Source organism: Chamaea fasciata, unplaced genomic scaffold (assembly GCF_029207755.1).
Source record: "Chamaea fasciata isolate MVZ Bird 193981 ecotype frontalis unplaced genomic scaffold, bChaFas1.0.hap1 SCAF_7, whole genome shotgun sequence".
NCBI lineage: Eukaryota > Metazoa > Chordata > Aves > Passeriformes > Sylviidae > Chamaea > Chamaea fasciata.
The window spans coordinates 21,771,691-21,791,253 of record NW_027094092.1 but is presented as its reverse complement, the minus strand read 5'-3'; positions in this window follow the sequence as shown (position 1 = coordinate 21,791,253).

The following is a 19,563-nucleotide window of genomic DNA, read 5'->3' as shown; positions in this document are numbered from 1 at the left end:
ACAAAAATCCTGAGGGGGCTGGGGGGGGGGGAGGGGGGGTGGATATGGGCTGGGGACAGGGAGATGTTTCTTAAAAACCACACACATATCCCATGCAGAAGCACAGGCAGGGAGAGTAATCTGCATAGCCAGACCTTGCAAGAACATTAGCCCCCCCCCCCCCCCCAGCCCCCCCGCCCCTTCAGTCCCCTTCTCGTGGTTACCAGTTTTAACGAAAAGCAATTTGGAAACATAAGCCTGTTTTCTGAATATTTGTAAGGCAAACAGCATGGGGGTTGCTGAATATATTTTAACATCCTTACTTTCTCTCTTTCCCTGTCACCCCCCCGCGTGCCCCCCCTCCCCATACCAACAACAACACCAGCAGCAAGTCCCCCTACCACTTTACACTTGTATTTGGCTACTGTAGCAAAAGACAGGTATTGATAAAACCAGGATTAATTCTGTATATTTGTCAGGCAAACAGCCCCGTCTCCTAGAATGACGCAAATAACAGATTCTATGGCTCTGGCTTTCTATATTCTGCACCCACGCACTCTGCTTGGTCTCCCACGGAATCAGCTACAGAGAGCAATGATCCAGATTATACAGAGAGAGGGGTGGGGGAAAGGGAGAGAATATCAAATGAAATTGCAATTAAAAATTATAATGCTTAATGCTGCTATTGTCTGTACGCAAATGGCTAAACCTGAGCTTGCAGTGGTACACACAGACACACACTCACACCCCCGAGCCCCCCCCCCTCCCCCTGCCTCAAACCCAGGCATCAATAGCAACCAGACAAAAGAGAATTGTCTTGCTGACAAATGCCGGGTTTATCTGGCCAAGAGAGGGATTTTCTTTAAGCACCACACCTTTCCCTGCTCCCATTAAGCAAAACACATCTCTGAAACGACCTCTCTTGCCACTAAGTGTGTGAAGAGGGGTCAATTAACAAATGCAGCCGGGGAGGGGAGGGCACCAGGAGCCCTTCCACGGTCCCAGAGGAGCTAATGAGGACCTTGAAGAGCGGATCGCCTTCCCTGTCTCCCAGTCAAAGGGATGCAGCTGTTTTTTAAAATGCCTAAAAAAAGGCAAGCGCAATGGGCTGTTGCTATTTTTAAACACATCTCTCATTTGTTGGAAAATGGTACTAAAAGCATTAAACAACCTCCCCACCCCGGGGACAGGCTCAGGCACACACGCCAGCACCCGAGGGAAGGCCAAGGTTTATGGACCATCTCTTCACCAGGTAAGAATATCCTACCATGCCCTGCCTACCATCAGCCCTTTTCACACCTTGTATGAAGAGAGAAGCAAAATGCTGGGGCAATCAAGAAGCCGGTAAGTTATTTACTGTCTAATCTGTACACACACATTCCTTATTTATTAACTCACTTAATTATTACCAACTTCTTTTGCAGACAATGAATTTCCTAATGTCAATAAATTGCAATCAATGAGGTAAGGCTGTCTCGTCCTCTGTCTCTTAGCCAGACAATGCCTTTGCAAACTATGGTAGTGATGTAGCAGCACGCAGGGAGGGGGACATCACACACCTATATGAGATCACATCATAAGCACTGCCAGGCTTGGGGACACAGATTAAGCATTTTAAAATGACTACACACACTCTCTGGTAGAAGTGAGCAGATCCATTTTCATTCACACATCTCTGGCATGCCAGCCACAGATCCATCTTCCCAGGATTGGGACAGATGTTGTGCTTCAGACCTAGGAGAAAAGTCCAACCTAAACTGTTTTCACCATATACACCTGGGAAGCTGGCCTTTATAGCAGTAGCAGTCCAGAAGACAGACAGATGCAGAGAAACACCACTGTAGGGAAAGACCTTAAACCAGGGACAGATCAAGACACCTCAAGAGCCCAGACAGTGCCAGAGACACAACGTATCTTCTTTGAGATGCTGCAACAAAGCTCATCCTGGGTTAATAAACACATTAGGCAACACAGGAGTTTGAGGAGGGAGGAGTGCACACCAAAACTATTTTCTGGCACTCAGACCCAAGAGCTTTCAGATAACCCATGGCCTACTGCGGAAGGAGGGAAGGATCATCTACTCTATTCCCTCCCAAGCACACCCCAAGAGCTTTTCATTTCTCTGTATTGTTCACCTCTATGCATATGAACAGAGGAAACCTGTTCAGCCTTAGTTTTTCTGTATCTCAGCGAAAAAGGTATCAACCTGGTTGTGTACCAAGGATGATCTCTGAGGCAGGTCAGGAGTGGGCATACTGGCAAGCCTTGCAGGTCCTGGACCTCTGGCCCTCTTCAGCCATGAGGATGCCTGGAATTCCTTCCCTGCTTCACATCCTGAGCAGCTCCTAGCAGTCATATGTGTGGGTTATTTAGGTTTGGTTTTGGTTGTTTGTGTTGGGGGGGGGTTGGTTATTTTTGTGTTTTTTTAAGTTTGTTTTTTTTTCCCCTAAGTTCTGTAGTCTTAGTGAAAGAACTAGATCTTCCTACCAATGGGTTTAACATGCTCTCATGGAAGCTGTAGCACCATCTTTCAGCCTCATTCTCATGAAACCAGCCTGTCTTCCTCTTTGCTGTCGCCCGCTTCTCCAACCCAATGCATCATCGGCATCTCAGCAGAACCATCTCCTGTCTTCCCTGCCTGCTGCTAAAGGCTTGGTTGAAGTGAGGTCTGGTGCCCAGAGAATCCCTCTCATGAAAAATAAAGAAATGGAAGCTATCCAAACTGAAAAGAATGTTTGGCAGGTGACCATGTACCAAACAGCAATTCCCATTTCTCCTGATCCTTAGGAGCACTAAGAAGAAAATCTATCTTCTATCTTGATATTTTAGTTAATAGCCATCTCATTTTTGAACAATTAAGCCTCTCTGCCAATGAAGTCTTAATGAAAGCAATGGATCCTGTGTTTGTCCCATCACTGTAAAGTGACACCTGACAGCACTCTGAAGCAGCAGAGTCCCCACCAGCTGCAGGTGTGTGGCCTTTCATCTATAGTTACTGAAGATGCCAAAGGGGCAGCCCCGTTTCTAACACATATGCTCCACATATGGAACTGTCCTCACTCTTGGAAATTTCCCTTTCAGACTCTGCCCAGATGGATAATGCCCCAGACTGGGATACTACTATTATTAATAATAGTAAAACACTAGTGTGCACAAAATTGCTGCACAAAACCAACTATGATCTGACACTTAAAAAGTAGTATACTTTGAAAATAAAACTATTTTAGTGGTATTCGTAATTTGTTTGGGGTTTTGATCTAGCAAATTCAAGACACCACTTCCTTCTCAATTTGGCTTTTCTGTAGTTTGACAGTTACCTCCTCAAAGCCTTGGAGTTCTGCTTACCTGTGAGCCATTCAGTAACATAATTGCTATAAAATATTCCCCTAACCCAGTCTTACTCCCAATAACATTTCAAGTCTGTTCTTGGCCTACTTCACCCAAGCAGCTGAAAGACACATGATATGTTCCAAACATAAGGAGAACAGAAGATAAGCAGAAACAGAATGAAATGCCACCAGGATATACTAGGATCTCACAAACTCACCTCATCTTTTTGAATAAAATTCATGTTGTATCATGTCAATCAATAACTTATGCTAGTTAACTCTTGTTACAGGAAAATGTAGAATGCAGAAGAAGGAGCAATCACATTGGAATGGAAACAGAGCAACAGCTATTCAACAATTTGCTGGTTTTTATAGGTGGTAGAGTTTATGCTAGTGAAAGGACTGAAGAAGAGTTATTTCTAGTTAAAGCAGAGGATTAGAATCTAAATATTCCTCCTCCAATCACAAATTTGCTACAACAAGTGTTGATCTGAAATTTCTGATGGAAAGGCTTTTTCCTTGAACAGTTTTGAGGTCCTCCTCAAATTTTAGATGAAACGCCAATCACTTTATGCTTGGCATACCTACTCATGAAATGAAGATAAGACAATACTCACTTACCTAAACAGGATGTTCTTGAAGATATCTATAGCATTGAGATAATCAATAAAAGTCATCAGTAAGAAGACAGCAATATTATAAACAATCAGAAATCAGAGCATGCAAGGAAGCAAAAGGTGGAAAGGAACTCTTTACCTCCAACATCGGAATGAGAAAATGTAGTATATTAGTAAAGAAAATCTCACCTGTGTCAGAAGATCAAGGGCTTATTAAGAATTCAATTTATGGAACATTTTGAGAACCTGAATGCATATACCAGGATACCAATAAAATAGACAACTTGTGCAAGAATCATCTCACGCAGATTGTATTAATAAACACTTTGAACAGTTTGGGGTTGAAATGTCAGTATACGTGGGTTGCTTTGCCATCATTAACTTTTCTGTTTACCTTATAGATATATATCATTACTATAACATGTAAAAGGATAAAAACTGGATTTTCCTTCAATGGCTGCAAAATCAGGCCCTGGAGACATACTTCTGCGTAACAGGGATGAAAAGAAGAAAAGCATTAGCATAATGAAGCTGGTGGAAAAGAGTACTAAGGTCTCAATATTGAGGATGATATCATAAGAAAATCATATCACTTTTTAATAAAAGTTAAACCTATGGAAGAAATACAGTGACTAGGCATCATACTTCAGATATGAGGAGCATAACCTTTGAGGAATCCTGCTATAAATTTGATGAGCCTTTACACTAAGACTTGATTTTCATTAGCCTTTAAAATGGAACTTGTCACGAATAAGACCCATGACCTTTAACATAATGTGCACACATATCTGGCAACCACCTTAAAGAAAGAGTTATAAACAAGACCAAAAAGATAAGACAACACTTCAAGGTAAATTATACAAGAACTTGAACAGGTAGAAAATAAGGGAAGGCTGTGATGAAGAAATGCCAAAAATCTGTGTCAGTCTTTACCTCAAGCTATCCAGTATTACAGTCAGTGTGAGAGAATGGGATATGGATAGGGTGATATTGAAGTAATTTAGGAAGAATTTATTTATTGAGATAATAAAACATGGAGCCAAAGGATCCATCAAAGAAAAAAAAGTCAAGTTCTCTCAAGGCAGAAGACAGTGGGGTGGGAAAAAGAAAATACATTAATTTAGCTTCATTTCTAAGATGGTGAAGTGAAAGACAAGGTGAGATGCCTAGGGTTATGAAGACACGGCCTCTTATCCTGACCTAAGGTGCTCCTGTAACACTGTTCTTTCTTACTTTGTTCTTCCTTTTAATGTAGTTCAATGTAGCTATCAAGAATTGCAACAAAAAATTGCTACTCAGCTAGTAACACATATTCAAATAAGGACAGGATGGTGATTTCATCACTCACTCCTCTACTTACCTTTCGGGGGTAACAAAAAGTCTCAAATTCACACTGTTCAGTAGTCCTGGAATTCCTATCTCTCTAGACCCCCAAGTTCCAGAAATCCACATTCAGTAAAGCAGAAACATCTGGCCATTTCCAACAACATTAAGGAAAATTAAAACACAAATGGTTCAAAAGATCTAGATAACACATGACTTTTTGTCCAAACACCTATTTTTATCCTCGGTTAACATTTATGCACTGTGTGCTAATAGCAAGTTCAACCCTATAAATGGCACAAAGATCCAAGCTGTTTATGCTGGGATCCAAGTGGTGTTTTCTATGCACAGTTTACAAATTAAGCCACTGGTTCCCTGACTGTGACTGGCAAATCATCAGTGTGTACAGAACTTGTTGAAGTCCCACGAGGGCCAGCTGGGCAAGCACCAATGGCTTTTACTTTCTCAGATGCTGAATCTTCTCAATAGAAACATGCTAGACTTCATATTCTTTTACTTTGCCAAATAAATGACTGTCTATTAGTACATGGTGTTATTTGGTCATGAATTGGGAGGAGGTAATTCACGTGACTGGGCATAGGAGTGGAAACATCTACAAGTTTTTACTGTTAAGACATGCTTCAGCTCCCCTAGGGAAAACTGTGACAGCTGCTGGACTAACAGCTATCACTGAGAAGACAAGACATGCCATGAAATCCACAGGAAGAAGGACACACTTCATTACTTGGAAGAGTATAGGCCCTTTAGAAAGTCCTCAGAGACACTACTGCATTGCACACACCTGATCAAAGCACAACCACCATATGACCAAATGCGGGTAGGGGAACTGTAGTGGTTCTCTTCATTTTGTCCCCTCCAAAGCACAGGATGAGCAGCAGCTCTGTCTCTGATCCTTGCTGTGGCTGTATGTACATCCTTTTAATGACAAGAGATGTGTATTAATACTTACCCAGCTCATGATGTGAACTGGATGGAGAAGTATCATACATAACTTACTGAGTATTAGTAGAATATCTGGAGATCCATGGATGAGCAACAGAGAAGTGCAGGCTATTATCATATTGCTATAAATGCCTGCTGCAGAGCCAGGGGATGAAACCCATATACTTATGCAAATGCCTCACAGATCACTGTTTTGTGCTGCTTTTGCAGTAATTGCAATTATTATAGGACTATATGAACAGAGATATGAAGTCTGAATTACATTCTATGTAATGATTTTCTGAGTAGTTCAAGGTTTGCATGTAAAAGCTATTCAGAGTTGTTGTTCAAGACTGACAATGAGTATTTAGCTAAATTTAGAAATGTGCTAATTTTTGTTAATGTTAATATTGTATCAGCTGTTTGCTCCTTACATTAGCAATGCGTCATAAGTTAAACTTTCGAACGTGAGCGTCATTATCATATGCTGGCAACCTCAGATTAAGCTCCCATCCTACTGGGTGCTGTGTAAACCTAGAATCAAAAAGTAACAATGTGGAACATTCTAGCTGGAGCCAACACTTGAAAATAGGTTGGAGCATTAAAATAAAGCTGGATCCTTACTCAGGGGGGACAAAAAGTAAGACTAATGACAACTGATGTCATTGTTACCTACCCACCAGCAATGTGACAGGTACTGGACAAAAGAATGAACAAGACTCAGTACCAGCCCCCTGAGGTTACAATTCAAATGGAAGGGCACAGAACAGAGCCTCATGAAAAACAGAGGAAAATTACTTGTGTCCCAGCATGGTTTTGTATTTTGGAATAGCTATATTTGGAAGAAATATTATTGTTACATTATAAATTATATTATGTTGTTAGCATATTATTTATAAATTATATTATTTATATTAAACTATATTGTGCAGATAATTTTGATAGGCTTACAGTAAGTGACAGACAAGTCCATAGGCAGGAGATCTTGGGTAGTACAAGGAAAAGTGGAAAGTAAGAAAGCAGTGAGAGCAAGATACATGGCCTCATACTCACAGTGGGAGTCAATGGGAAGCTGGTGGCTAAGCCTGAAAAGCAGGAGGAATTGAAACTTCTACACAAGAATCAGCAAGAATTTGTTTCAATAGAGCAAATATGAGGGCTGAGACAATCTTTGAATCCTACTTGTGATCCTGGTGTTTCAAGGGGAAAAATATAGAACAGCAAAAATACTCCAGTGAGTATGAGTGGAGTGGAGTGGAGCCACTCATCTTGGCTTGATACTAGGTTTTCAATTGAGAAAGCAGAGGTGAACTAACTGGGCAGTAGGACTGCACATAGGTGTCACTGAATTTTGAAGTATCTTTCAGAGAGGTCTACTGTGAAATTGAGAGAGGGAAGTTCTTCTGCCAGACATTTTGTGGACTTGTGTCCTCTTGTTCATTTTTCTATAAACTAAAAGGGAGTCCAAGCAATAAAATGCTTTGCTCTACCTCACCAGCACTGACCTTTTGTCCGGTCCTTCTACAGAATGCATAGTTTAGTAGGAGTTTTGTTTCTTGTGCCCAGAGTTTATAAGGTGGTGTGGGGTTACCCCTCTGAAGGCTTTTCATAAGAAAGTGGTACTTTCATTGCCCATTTACTATGAAGAAGCCTGTACCTAGACCTCCAGAGGTACTGAAATTCTTGGTAAGAGCATTCGGAGAAGTACTGTGAGAAAAAATACAGGATTTTCATCTGTATGTCTGTCCACCTGACACTTGAGATGCTGTATTGTGACACAAACGACCACCATCTTAAATAAAAACTTCACATTGGAATTAGCTTATGGAGCCTCCTTGAGATAAGTTGCATCACAGGACATAGTTTAACATGAGAAAATCAGGAGAAGCAGAAGACCATACAAATCAGTAGGAATCTTAATAAGGAATATCCTTCTGCACAAGCATCTAAACCAACATAAGCATTTTCAGGGTAAGATCCCGTGTTGGTGCAGTCCTGTTCACTGTTGGTTTAGGAGGAGATGGTAGTTGAGAGAAAGGACAGGGCAGAAAAAGAGATAGTGCTTAGGTCTTTTGACACAGAGAATCCTTCTAAACCTGACATGAAAAGACACAGCATCTGGAAAACTGCAGGAGGGTAGATGAGCAGTGTGCAAGCTGGAGAATTCCCTCTATTGCACAAGCTATGTAAATGTAATTGTAGGCTAGAAAGTGCAGTGACTCATAGGTGAAGTGGATGTGAGAATATCTGGGTTAAAGAGAGTTTCTACGGAGAAGACCATGTGTAGGACCTCAGAAGTTCCCAGAGACGAGGAAGTGAAAGGAGTTAATGAAAACCCATTACCAAGAGTCATCCTGCCACACACTGCTTTCTTGAAGTGTCAAAGGAGGAGCTCCTGAAGCTGTTTAAACCTGGTAGCATTTCAAAACATTGAGATATCCAGATCAGTCAAAGATTTGGGGGTTGGGATAAGGAGCAGAGAAAAGAAAAGATGAAGCACAAACCTCAGTAAACAAAGGTTGGGACCAACTTGGGGTTTTGGCAGAAGATGATAGAGATGATTGAATCAAAAATCAGAGGTGTTAATGCGGATTATGAGGGCACAGGTTGGACCCAAAACAGCACCCCAAGGTGACACACTCCAGCTGCTGTAATGTTATGTGGAGGAAACAAGAGAGTGGCACTGCCCATGGTGTTTCACCTTTTGCAGTCACACTAGCCAGATGTCCCCAGTGCCATATGCATCAAGATTCACAGGAATAAAATACAGGATTTCTGTGTTTCCTCAGCTGGGCAGGCAAACAAGAGGTGAAGAGTCAATGGTGATGGCAGTAGAGGTGATTCAAATCCAAGTTAACTTGAGATCTCCCTATTTCTGTAAGGGAGGTGGACCTATGATGCAGCGGACATCAGAAGAATTAAGTGTTGGAAGCATTCAAGACCAGGTTGGATAGGACCTTGAACAACATGGTCAAGTGGACAGTGTCCCTGGGGGTTGGAACTAGATGATCTTTAAGGTCCCTTTCAACCCAAATCATTCTATGATTCCATGATTAAGAAATGAGTGCTTTGTAACCAGCAGCCCATTCTTGACAGATCTCTCCTTCACGACAAGGGGTGAAAATAGTGCATGAGCAAGTGTGAAGGGAAACTGCTGCCTCCTAAACACCTCTCTTTTGACTTTCTGCACAACCTGCCATAACTTTGACTTCCACTGCCACCTCACCCTTCTGAGGGTCATCACCCTGCAGTTGCATGTTGTGTTCCCTCTGAGATCAGGCTGCTTCATTGCTCTGCTGAGTGCCCTGAGATTCCTCAGAAGCAAAGGCACTGCCCAAGGTGTGACACATTACTCACATTGTGCCCTGTGTCAGTTGTCACAAGGTATTACTCTTCCAGTTATGCAGAACTTGAGAGCAGGTACCTCTGAAGGGAAAAATGCTTTCCACTGGTTAGAGCAGTTGGTACCTACAGCTACTTTGGAAACCGTCCCCTCAGATAGCGAAGACCATCCAACTTTTTCCAATTAAAAAACCTGCTTGAAATTAGTAATAAATCAAACCCACTCTTCTCAGGCAAGACATCTCTTGATAACCACGTCGAGTGCGGCAGCAGTAAATAAAACCAGGATATGCACCACAGATGGCTGCAGCCAAGGTGGAGATAAAGAATCAGTAGCTGCTAAACCCCCTTATTTTCTCGAGCTAACCGCATCTGCAATTTACAAACCACCAAGAATTAACCAAGAATTTTGGCATTTGGCTTGCACATTGCAGAGCAGCAAAGTTTGGAACATGTAATTGTCTTTAGTTTCTCTATAGATCAGCTATCAGAAATTACTATGTATAAAGATTTCCCTCTACAGGTGGTTAGAGCTTGTAACAGCCTCTCACTTTCCTGCACCGCTGTAATTAGTGTTTTGCCTCATCATTTACTTTGTTACTATTTCACCTATTTCCCCCCCTCCACTATGGACTCTCAGTATATTCCCAGTGGTAACAAATTCTCTCTGCAAGAAATGTCAACTCCCTTCCACCCTCCTTAAGCTTCAACGCTGCTGACTTTGACTCTTTCTGCAATTAAAATTTCATTTGCAAGCTCGTTTCCCGAGTGACTTGACGCCTTTCTTCTCCCCCCACACCAAAATGTGACAAAATGAAAGTTGCAGCCTCTACAAAAAGTGTGTGTGGGTCTTAAATGCATAGCTCCCTGCCTGCAGTTTGAGCTCGCAAACTAGCATGCTTTCCTGCAGGAACACCAAATGCACAGGACACACGACACGACAGCCTAGAGAACTCTTCACAAGGAGGGGGAATGCAACGCTGTCCAGTCTTTTCCAAGGCAGGCAGCTGAACAAATCAGAAAAGTCTACTTTTTGTAAAAGCATCTAACAACTGAAATCAGAAAACTTTGCAAAAAGCAAAAGGAAAACACCTGCACGCACACACACGCACGCACACACACACACACGCACAGAGAAACCTACCTTGCAAAATCTTCTTCACTTATTTTTGTATGCAAAGAAAAAAAAATCAACAAAGCAAAACAATCCCCAAACAAAACAAAAATAAATAACTCCCTCCCCTCCAAAACTGCTTTCTCCTCTTCCCCACGCCTTAGCTGGATTTCTAGGGAATTTGGGGACGGGTGGGAAGAGCCGAGGGTGGAGGGGCTATATAAATAAACTAGAGCGTTTCGAGCTGTGTATCGCGAAAGGCTGTGGGTTTCGCGTAATGTGTGCCTGCACTCTTCCAGGAGAAAGGAAAAAAAAAAAAAAAAAAAAAAAAAAAAAAAAAAAAAAAAAAGAGCCAGTTCGTGTTCAGAGCCTGACTTGGAGACAGGGAGAAGCAGCAGCCCCCTCCTCCCCTCCCCCGCCGCCCCCCCCGCCCCGCCGCCCACGCACCACCCCCGCACCGCCGAGCGCGGCACCTCCTGAGCGAGTGCGCGGGACGGGATCGCTCAGCCCCCGCCGCCCCGCGCCCCCGCCGCTATTTATAGCCCGCGGCCCCGGCCGGCCGGGCGGGCACACGCCTGTCCCTGCCTGCCTCCCTCCCTCCGTGTGCGTGCACCACCACAATAACGCTGCCTTTCACAGGTAGTCCGGGTGGGCTTCTTTTTCACCGCGCTGCCTCTCACCGCAGATTTTTTTTTTTTTTTGGGGGGGGGAGGCGGGGGGGTGACTGCAAACAGCCCCCGAGGTGCGGGGGGGGCGGGGTGGCCAGGGAGGGGCGGGGGTACGTGTGCGGGAGCCGCGGTGCTGGAGCGGGCTCCCAGCCCTTGGCTCCCGGTAGCACAGTCAGTTCCTCCAGTGTGTGCTATTGACCTGCATTGACGTCATTGCGTCATTAGGTCTCCCTTAGAAACACTGACTTTCAAAAATAGTATCAAATTAATTCAACTGGCAGAGAGAAGCCACTAGCTGGAATGAGCCATAAAACTCCAGAATCTTCAGCCCGGCTTTGCTGTGCCAGCCCACCCCCCTCCCCCAGCCCCCCCAGCCAAGCGGGCAGAAATCAGATTGTATGGAAAATACCACCGATGGAATAAAAAAAGAGAGAAAGAAAAAAAAAAAAAAAGGAGGGGGGAAGAGAGAGACCAAATTAGATTGCAAACCCTAGACCAGCCTCTCTCCCTCTCTTTCCTTTCTCTCTCCCTCTCCCCTCCTTTCCCTTTTCTGATCTAAAAATATCCCCCTTGCTTGAGCTGACTGCAGTATCTTTTGTGTTGCATCTTTCTGTTTTTAGCCTTTGCATGAGCCATTGAAGGGTGGCCCGCAAGAGATCAGAAGCACAAGATATTGATCTATTGATACCCTCTGGGGCCAAGAATTAATTTTAAATGAAAGAGCTGCACCTTGATTTTGGCAGTGGGTGGGTGGGCAGATGACAGGGGTTATTTTAGGATACCATTCACATTCTATGAAGCCGCAGCTTCCACTTTCTCCCTCTAGATTCATTTTAAAAATATCTTTCCTTCCTCACCCCACCTCTCTCACGTGGACCTGTGGGCAAGCACATGTCACCCCCATTCATACAAACACAATGCAATGGAGCAGCGGTAATTTGCAGAGATGGTACATTCACAAACAGCAACCCAGTCGCTTTAATGCAGGTTGATTTCACAGAAAGGACACCGCAGCCCAGAGGAATTTGATTAGACTGGTGACTTAAATTTGCAAGCTGCTTATTGGGTTCCTTATTGTCTTCATCATAAGTTAGCAAAACTGATTTAATGTCTCTCTCTCTTCCTTTTTTTTTAAAAAAAAAAGACGGAGAAAAATTCCATGTACACTGGTAGATGGTAGACCTAAATCTTAGAACCAGTGGTAAAGGACAGTAAAAAACATTGATGGTGATCAGCTTTTGAGTGCTTTGCATCAAGGCACACACCCATGGCCAGATACAGCTAAATCTATCCATGACCTACACAATGCAGAGCTGTACATACATAACAAACAGCAGATCTAATCCTGCAACGTTCACAGTTCAGGGGAGTGAGGATTGTTTTTTTTTTTTGTTTTTTTTTTTTTTTTTTTTTTATTGGTGAAAATATTCAGAAACAGAGGCACAGTGCTAGACAGTAATAATTTGCAAGATCGGGCCATAAATAGGGCTGTAGCCCTGCAAACATTTATTCACGTGCCAAGTGTTAAGACTGTGACTAATCTAATTTGAAATCAAGGGGATTACTCATAGTAGTAACATTAAATTCATGCATGTTTGCAGGATCAGGGCCTAAATGATTAATCACCACTGCAGCTAGGCACTTTTGGGTACACCATTTATTACTTACAATACTTCAGCACTGTACACACTCAGATCCATCCTGGAGAGTGTGCATTGCTCTGCTGTAGTCAAGAATGAGCAACATATTCTACTGAATGAGGAAGTATGCAACACACCCCAATGTTCAGATGCTCAATCTGATTTCTGCGATATTGATGAACTTCCCAGAGGCCCTGGGTAAAACCACTTGGGGCAAATTTGGAGTCATTTGAGAAAGAAGCTGCAGATGCGCAGCCTGCCTGAGATGGGCATCTCACATGTCATTTGTGTGCAGAGAGGCTCCACTCTTAGTTCCAAGGGAGAAATAGAGAAAGACTGAAAGCACGGCCATTGTATGAATCATTCATTCATGCATTCATTCATCTTTGTATTACTACTGATATTATTATTATTACTACTACTACTAATATTATTGCTGTCATCATCATCCTCATCATCGTTTCGCAAGAGATGTTTTGGCCATGTTCAGACTGGTCTGTTCTTCGATATTCATTTCTGCTGGTGCTCAGCACCAGTGATGACACTACTGCAGAAGTGATTGACCTTTGACCTTAGGTCCCCACATGAGCTTGTGGCAAACTATCGAGTCAAAGAAAGTGAGTTGCACGTGAGAAGAAAGACATGCTGAGGCAAGAAGGTTTCCAGGCAGCTTGCTGGGAAAATAACTAAGTGATCCACGTGGATCACGAGGTGCCATGGGCTGTTGGTTAAACCTGAGCAGCACCTGTGCACTGTGCAGGTGACTTCTCTTGACAGCTTTTGGGAGCAGAGTGATACACATGCTTCTCATGTTTTACAAGAGCTCTTTTTGTCCAAACCCCATTATCTCTGGTTTAAACCAACGTTTGTGAGTTCTCTAAAATAAACAATCCACTGTTGTTTTAGAAACATAAGTAGTCAGGAAAAATCAGTAATGACTTACTGAGGGAAGATAGAATACAGTTAAAACCAACAGGATTAGGTTACCTGGAGCAAGGAAAGTGAATGCAGTCAAAGAAAAACAAGCAATTTGGTCATCTACTCCAATAAGTCACTGACAAAAAATCCCCTTAGCACAAACTATTCTGAAGTCTCTAAATTTTTTTTTCATTCTGGGGGTGGTGGACAGAGGGAAGGCTTTGGAGCATGCGCACTGTCTGAAGAGGGGCAGGGTGGATTGGCTGGATGCAGAAGGAAAGGTCTGGAGGAGAGCACAGGAAGGTGAGGATAGGATTCTGGAGGCACAAAAGCAATTGGAGTGAGGGGGGTTAGAAGACAACAGGAAAAAGCAAGGGAGTAGAGCTGGGGGTCTAGCTCAGAAGTGTGGTGAAAGGCCTGGCGCAGAATGAAGGTCAGGTAGGCAGCTAAGAGGGCAAATTAGAAACACCTCCCATTCCCCTCTGCATAAGAACAGTAGAGGGGAATTCTGTTGGGCACCAAGCCTGTCTCTGGCCAGAGCCACCTGGTGCTGTGCATTGTTTTCCTTCATGTGGCACTTTTGTTGGACCAAGAATAAGTTTCTGGATTTTCAGAGCTGTCAACCCCTTTCCCAATGCACCAGGAGCAGCCTGGGGCTGGCCCTTGGCCCTTGTCCCTTGTACTGCCACTCTGTGCATGGTACACTCACACCTCAAAGCACTGCCATGCTCTTACTTGCCCACAGATATGTCAAATAACCTCCAAGTGTGATGTGGGAAGCAGAAGGGTAAAGCTGGGATGGACATGTGGGAGGAAATAAGGGAGGAGAGCTGCAAACAGAGCTGCATGGAAAGGAAGGGGAAGGTGTCAGAAGGTATGGCGATACAAAGTGTGGGTGCAATGAAAGATTTCAGAGGACCTGAAGCATTGTAGGAAGTAAAAAGAGCCCAAAGGAATATGGAAGAGGAAAGCAGTGAAAAAAAATGGGAGAAACTGATCAACTTCCGAACCAACATCCATACCTCAAAGGGCTTTGAGGCACTTGGTTTCAGGTCTCCTGCTTGTCGTATGTATTCCCTTCACATTTGTCCTCCCCACCATTCAAAGTGTAGTCAGTGGCCCAGGCTACTCCACAGTCCTTCCCTAGATCCTCTTTGGAGCTTCTTGCTGGTACCTGCAAACATAGGAGCATAGAGAGGAAAGTAGTGTGCAAGACCGTGAACTAAATCCTTTGTGGGGACCTTGGCTCTCATCATGGGAAAGGTTACATTTTTCTAGGGGTGTGGATGTTTGTGTGAATGAAGAAGACTTGGTATGAGTTGGTATGCCAAAACTTTGCTTCGAGGGAATTAAATTTCCTTCATTTCCTTTCAGGAAGTAGAGAAGCAGAGAGTGGGTGAAAGCAAGCAAGGAAACTGAAGAGACCCAGAACTGCGTTGCACACATTGCTGTTTGCAATGCGACCACAACTCTGCCCTCTGGGTGCTGTGCCACAGCAGGGCCCTCACCTGCCATTGCATGCACACTGGAAATGAGTATGGAGGACTCCTGGTCAGAGTCTAACGTCTCCTTTGCTGTGGTAAAACACAAGGCAAGGTCACACAAGCAAACAGGTGTGAGCCAGGCTTGGCCTCTGCTCCAATGCTGAGCCTACATACAACACACGAACAGATGTATTGACTTTACCCTTTCTATACAGATTCCTTCTGTGTAATGGCCTAGTTCACCTCTCCCCATGACCAGGAGATCACACCACTAGGCTGGGGACAATTCCTGTAGATACACTGGCCAAGCCTCTGTAGGTGAACCAAATAACCCACACGCCATCTCTCAACACAGACCTTGCAGTGTATCACGATATCAGCTTTCCCAAGCTACTCTGACAGCCAATCGATACAGCTACAGTCAACACAGTTAATACACTCAGAATAGATGCAGATAAATGCTGGATTTCCAATTTGTTTACTGTGATTCTAATAATAGCACACCCAAAGAAAGTATCTCAGGTCTATTAGGCTCCTCAGTTTTTGCCATGCCATTTCCAGGACCTAATTCTAGCACCTCAGAGTTAAGATCGTATTGGGAAGGGATATTTCATTTAGCATTTCATTGTTGGCTTCTTAGGCATTGCAGTCCTATGACTATTGGAATTTTCTAGAAGAGCAGGGAGCTACCCACCACCTGTGCAGCAGCAAATGTTGTAAGCACTAAATAACAGTGAAAGGAGGCAGTTCAGTGCACACACTGCTGTAGGGTTCAGTATAAAAGAGAGTGCTGCACACAAGGAGATTGCAGTCTAAATGAGAAACTATACAAAGAAGAACAATTAGAAGTGAGGAAGAAGGATAGACAAAGTAAGTTACCAAATTTCACTGTGGGTAGGACAGATACACCTTGCCATTTTCATATCTTAAATCAAATTGGCATCTTGTATTTAAAGACTATTAGGAAGTACTGCAGGAGCTTCAGTCTTGGAAGAAGAACCAGCAGATTTTCAGTAAGGATAAGCTTTGTGGCACATGGCTTTAGGGGTATTAAAGGCCACAGACTACAGACAGCACACAAGCAAACGGCTGTGTCTAGCCTCGAGTCAAAGGAATATGTCTTTTTTCCCATGTGCAAGAGTGTTACCCTTGGAACTTGATGTCCAAAGGGAAATTACTGGTCTGCACAAAGTGCAAGGAGTCTGACGGATGGAGGATGTATCTGGAATTCAGCAAAAGCAAAAAGTACTACCAAAGGCCTGACAAACTGGTAACACGGTGAGAAGTGACTGTCCTGCATCTCACTTCACCAAACATCTCCCAAAGGCAAGCAAGGCTTCCCAAAGCTTTGCCCATGCCACACCACAAAATGTTGAATGGTGTGGTGGTGCTGTCAGCATCATGAATTAGCTCCTGAAAGGAGATCCTTATGCAGCAGCCTTGGATATGGTGTCCCAGGCTTTCACATACTTCAGGCTGAGTTTGTTTCTGCTGATTTCTCCAACTAATGTTATCATACACACATGCCACTGTCAGAGCATCTTACACTACAGAAAGCCCTTTGCAGGTTTATTTCTACCTCTGCTGCATTGTACTCAAAATTTTCAGACGTGCCATTTTAGCAAACTCATTCAAGACACGAATCTGTTTTGGACTACAGGTAAATCCAGCCTGCTTCCCCTCCTCTTTTTTTGCATAAAACCTTGCAGTACCTATGTCTTGCTTGTCCCTGTGCAGAGGCAGAGATGGGTGGAGAGGGCAACACTACCTTTTGACCTGCATGATGAGGGGATTCCCTGCCTTTTTAAAATGAGATGAAGGGACTTGAAGACTGAATTATCGAAGTTAAACAATGGTGGCTGTAGGCCCGGTCCTCCCATGCCTGGTTACCTGAGGAGGCATTCCTTGCGACACACCAGTTTGTCACTGTGGAGTAATCCAGCATCTCCCCTCTGCATGCTGTAGGGACAGCACTGGTACTTCTCCCTACTGCCTGGCTTTCCCCCTCCCCCTCCCCAACAAAGAAAGGAAAGGGAAGTGGGAAATAATCCAGGGAGCAGGGAAAGACTCACTGTCTGCAACCCTGCCCCTTATTTCAGTGTGGTCTCTGATGACTGGTGGAAGAGCCTTTGACTGTGCCGGGTGGTCACAGCCCGTGGTGGTGAAGGTCTGACAGCACAGCCCAGACACTCGGAGGGGAAGGGTTGCAGAAGAAGGGCATGGACTCACAGGGCAGGCAGAATGAGGGCTGCCTCCCCAGTCCTGATATCACTTAGGACCATCCTGATCAATTCTCTTCCATCAAATTCATCCTTGGCTGAACTCCATATCCTGGAAAGTTGAAAACTGACTCCCAGCACATCTGGCTCCATTTTCGATTGAGAATACAGGATTCTGAAAAGCCAATAAACCAAATGTTTATTGTGGGACCCTCAGACAGAAAAGTTTCTGCTCATCTCATATTTTCTTTTATCCATTTCTTTGGGAAATTTTTTGAAAGCAAGACTTTACAGTGGTCTTTAGCAGCTCCTAGTGCTTTAATTCATCAGAGTACTCACACGTGCCTGAGACCACAGAAGGGCTGGGCTAAAGCATCGCCAGCCGTCTGTGCTTCCTGTTCAGTGCTTAGCCACTCTTTCTTCCTTCTACGATGGTTGCCCTTCGGTGAAACCACCCAAGCCCCAACACAGTGCTGTAAGGCAGGAAGAGACAGCAAAAGGTGGGGAACTTCCTGTGGTGAGGATGGATTCAGCCACACCAGGCTAGGAGATGGAGGTGGATGTCAAGTTTGCTTAGAAACAAATATTCTGCTTGTAAATATTCTTCTTAGCCATTAGTCTCCTCTACTGTCACCTAGTGAAGGAATTAAAAATGTTTGGCAGCTAAGAGCATTTGCTACAAAACCTTAGAAAAACCAACAAGGCATCCCCAGAGCTAGCTCGAGCCTGTCACTATCACTAAGATCTTCCTGGCTTTAGAGTTACCACTGTCACTTTTTTCAGTGGGATCTAGGAACAGAATTAGGCTCTCTGACTCTCTCCCCACCAGAGCTCCCTGCTTCAGTAGGAGAGAGGCACAGAGAGACCCCAGGTGCCCTTTAGGCCCCCACCACTTCTCCCCGTCTCTCTGTTTCCCTGGGCACAAGCCCCCGTGCCAAAGCTCCCCTGTCACAACCCGTGTGTTCTCTAGCAGCATTAACTTATGCACACACCATTCACCAATTGTTCAGCTTTTTTTTGTCAATGAAGGCACATTTTATGAATTAGAAGAGCACATGCCCCCTTGTGGCTTGACTTCGCTCCCTGCTCCACACCGCCAGCCCCCTCCGCACCCCGGCGGGGGGACTCGGGCACGGGGAGGCTTCGCTCGAACCTGCACAGAGGTTAAAAATAGCCCACGGCACTCGAAGGGATGGCCGGGGTGTTTGAAGGATGAGCTGGAACGACAGCATGCAAAGAAACACAGAAAAGAAAAAGAATTTTTAAGAAAAGGAGGGGGGGAAAAAAAGGCAGAAGCTTGAGCAATAGAGGGATATATATTTCTACAGGGTTTTAAGAAGGGTTTACCTAATTGAACCAAACTGAAAAGCAAGGCAGCTGTCAGATATGCAAAGTGCAGTCCCCTGCTCATCCATGGAGCAGGTACAGCACAGCAAATGGCTTCTGCCTGACCTATATGGCTCAGACACTCGATAGAGAGCGTGAGTGGAGCTGATTCTTCACAGCCTTTCCTCTCCTCACCCCTTCCAGTCCCTAACACAGGATTTTCTGGGGTCGACTATGGTAGCAGATTAATCACAAGAGCCAGTTTTACTGAGAACTGAAATTATTCCCATGACCTAATCCACAGAGATTCCTGAGAGGATCCAGTTACAACACTTTGATTTTGGAAATACAAGATTAAAGACCAGAGGAAAAGAAGGAAGACTGACAGCGCACAACCCACCCATGGACCTAATTTACAATCAGGGTCACATCCTGCAGTTGTTATTCATGGCAAAACCCAAGGACACAGATGCCAGTACAAACCTCCAAAAGCCAGCAACAGCCCTGGCATCACAGCTTGTGGGACTGCTGTCTCTGGGATTGTGTCTTGGGTTAGGAACTAGGAATGCCAGAGACCCAATTCCAGCTATCATATCATTCCTTTCCTAGGCAAGTCTCTGTAAAATGAGGATTTAGTTCTCTACCTCCTGGGGGCTATGTGG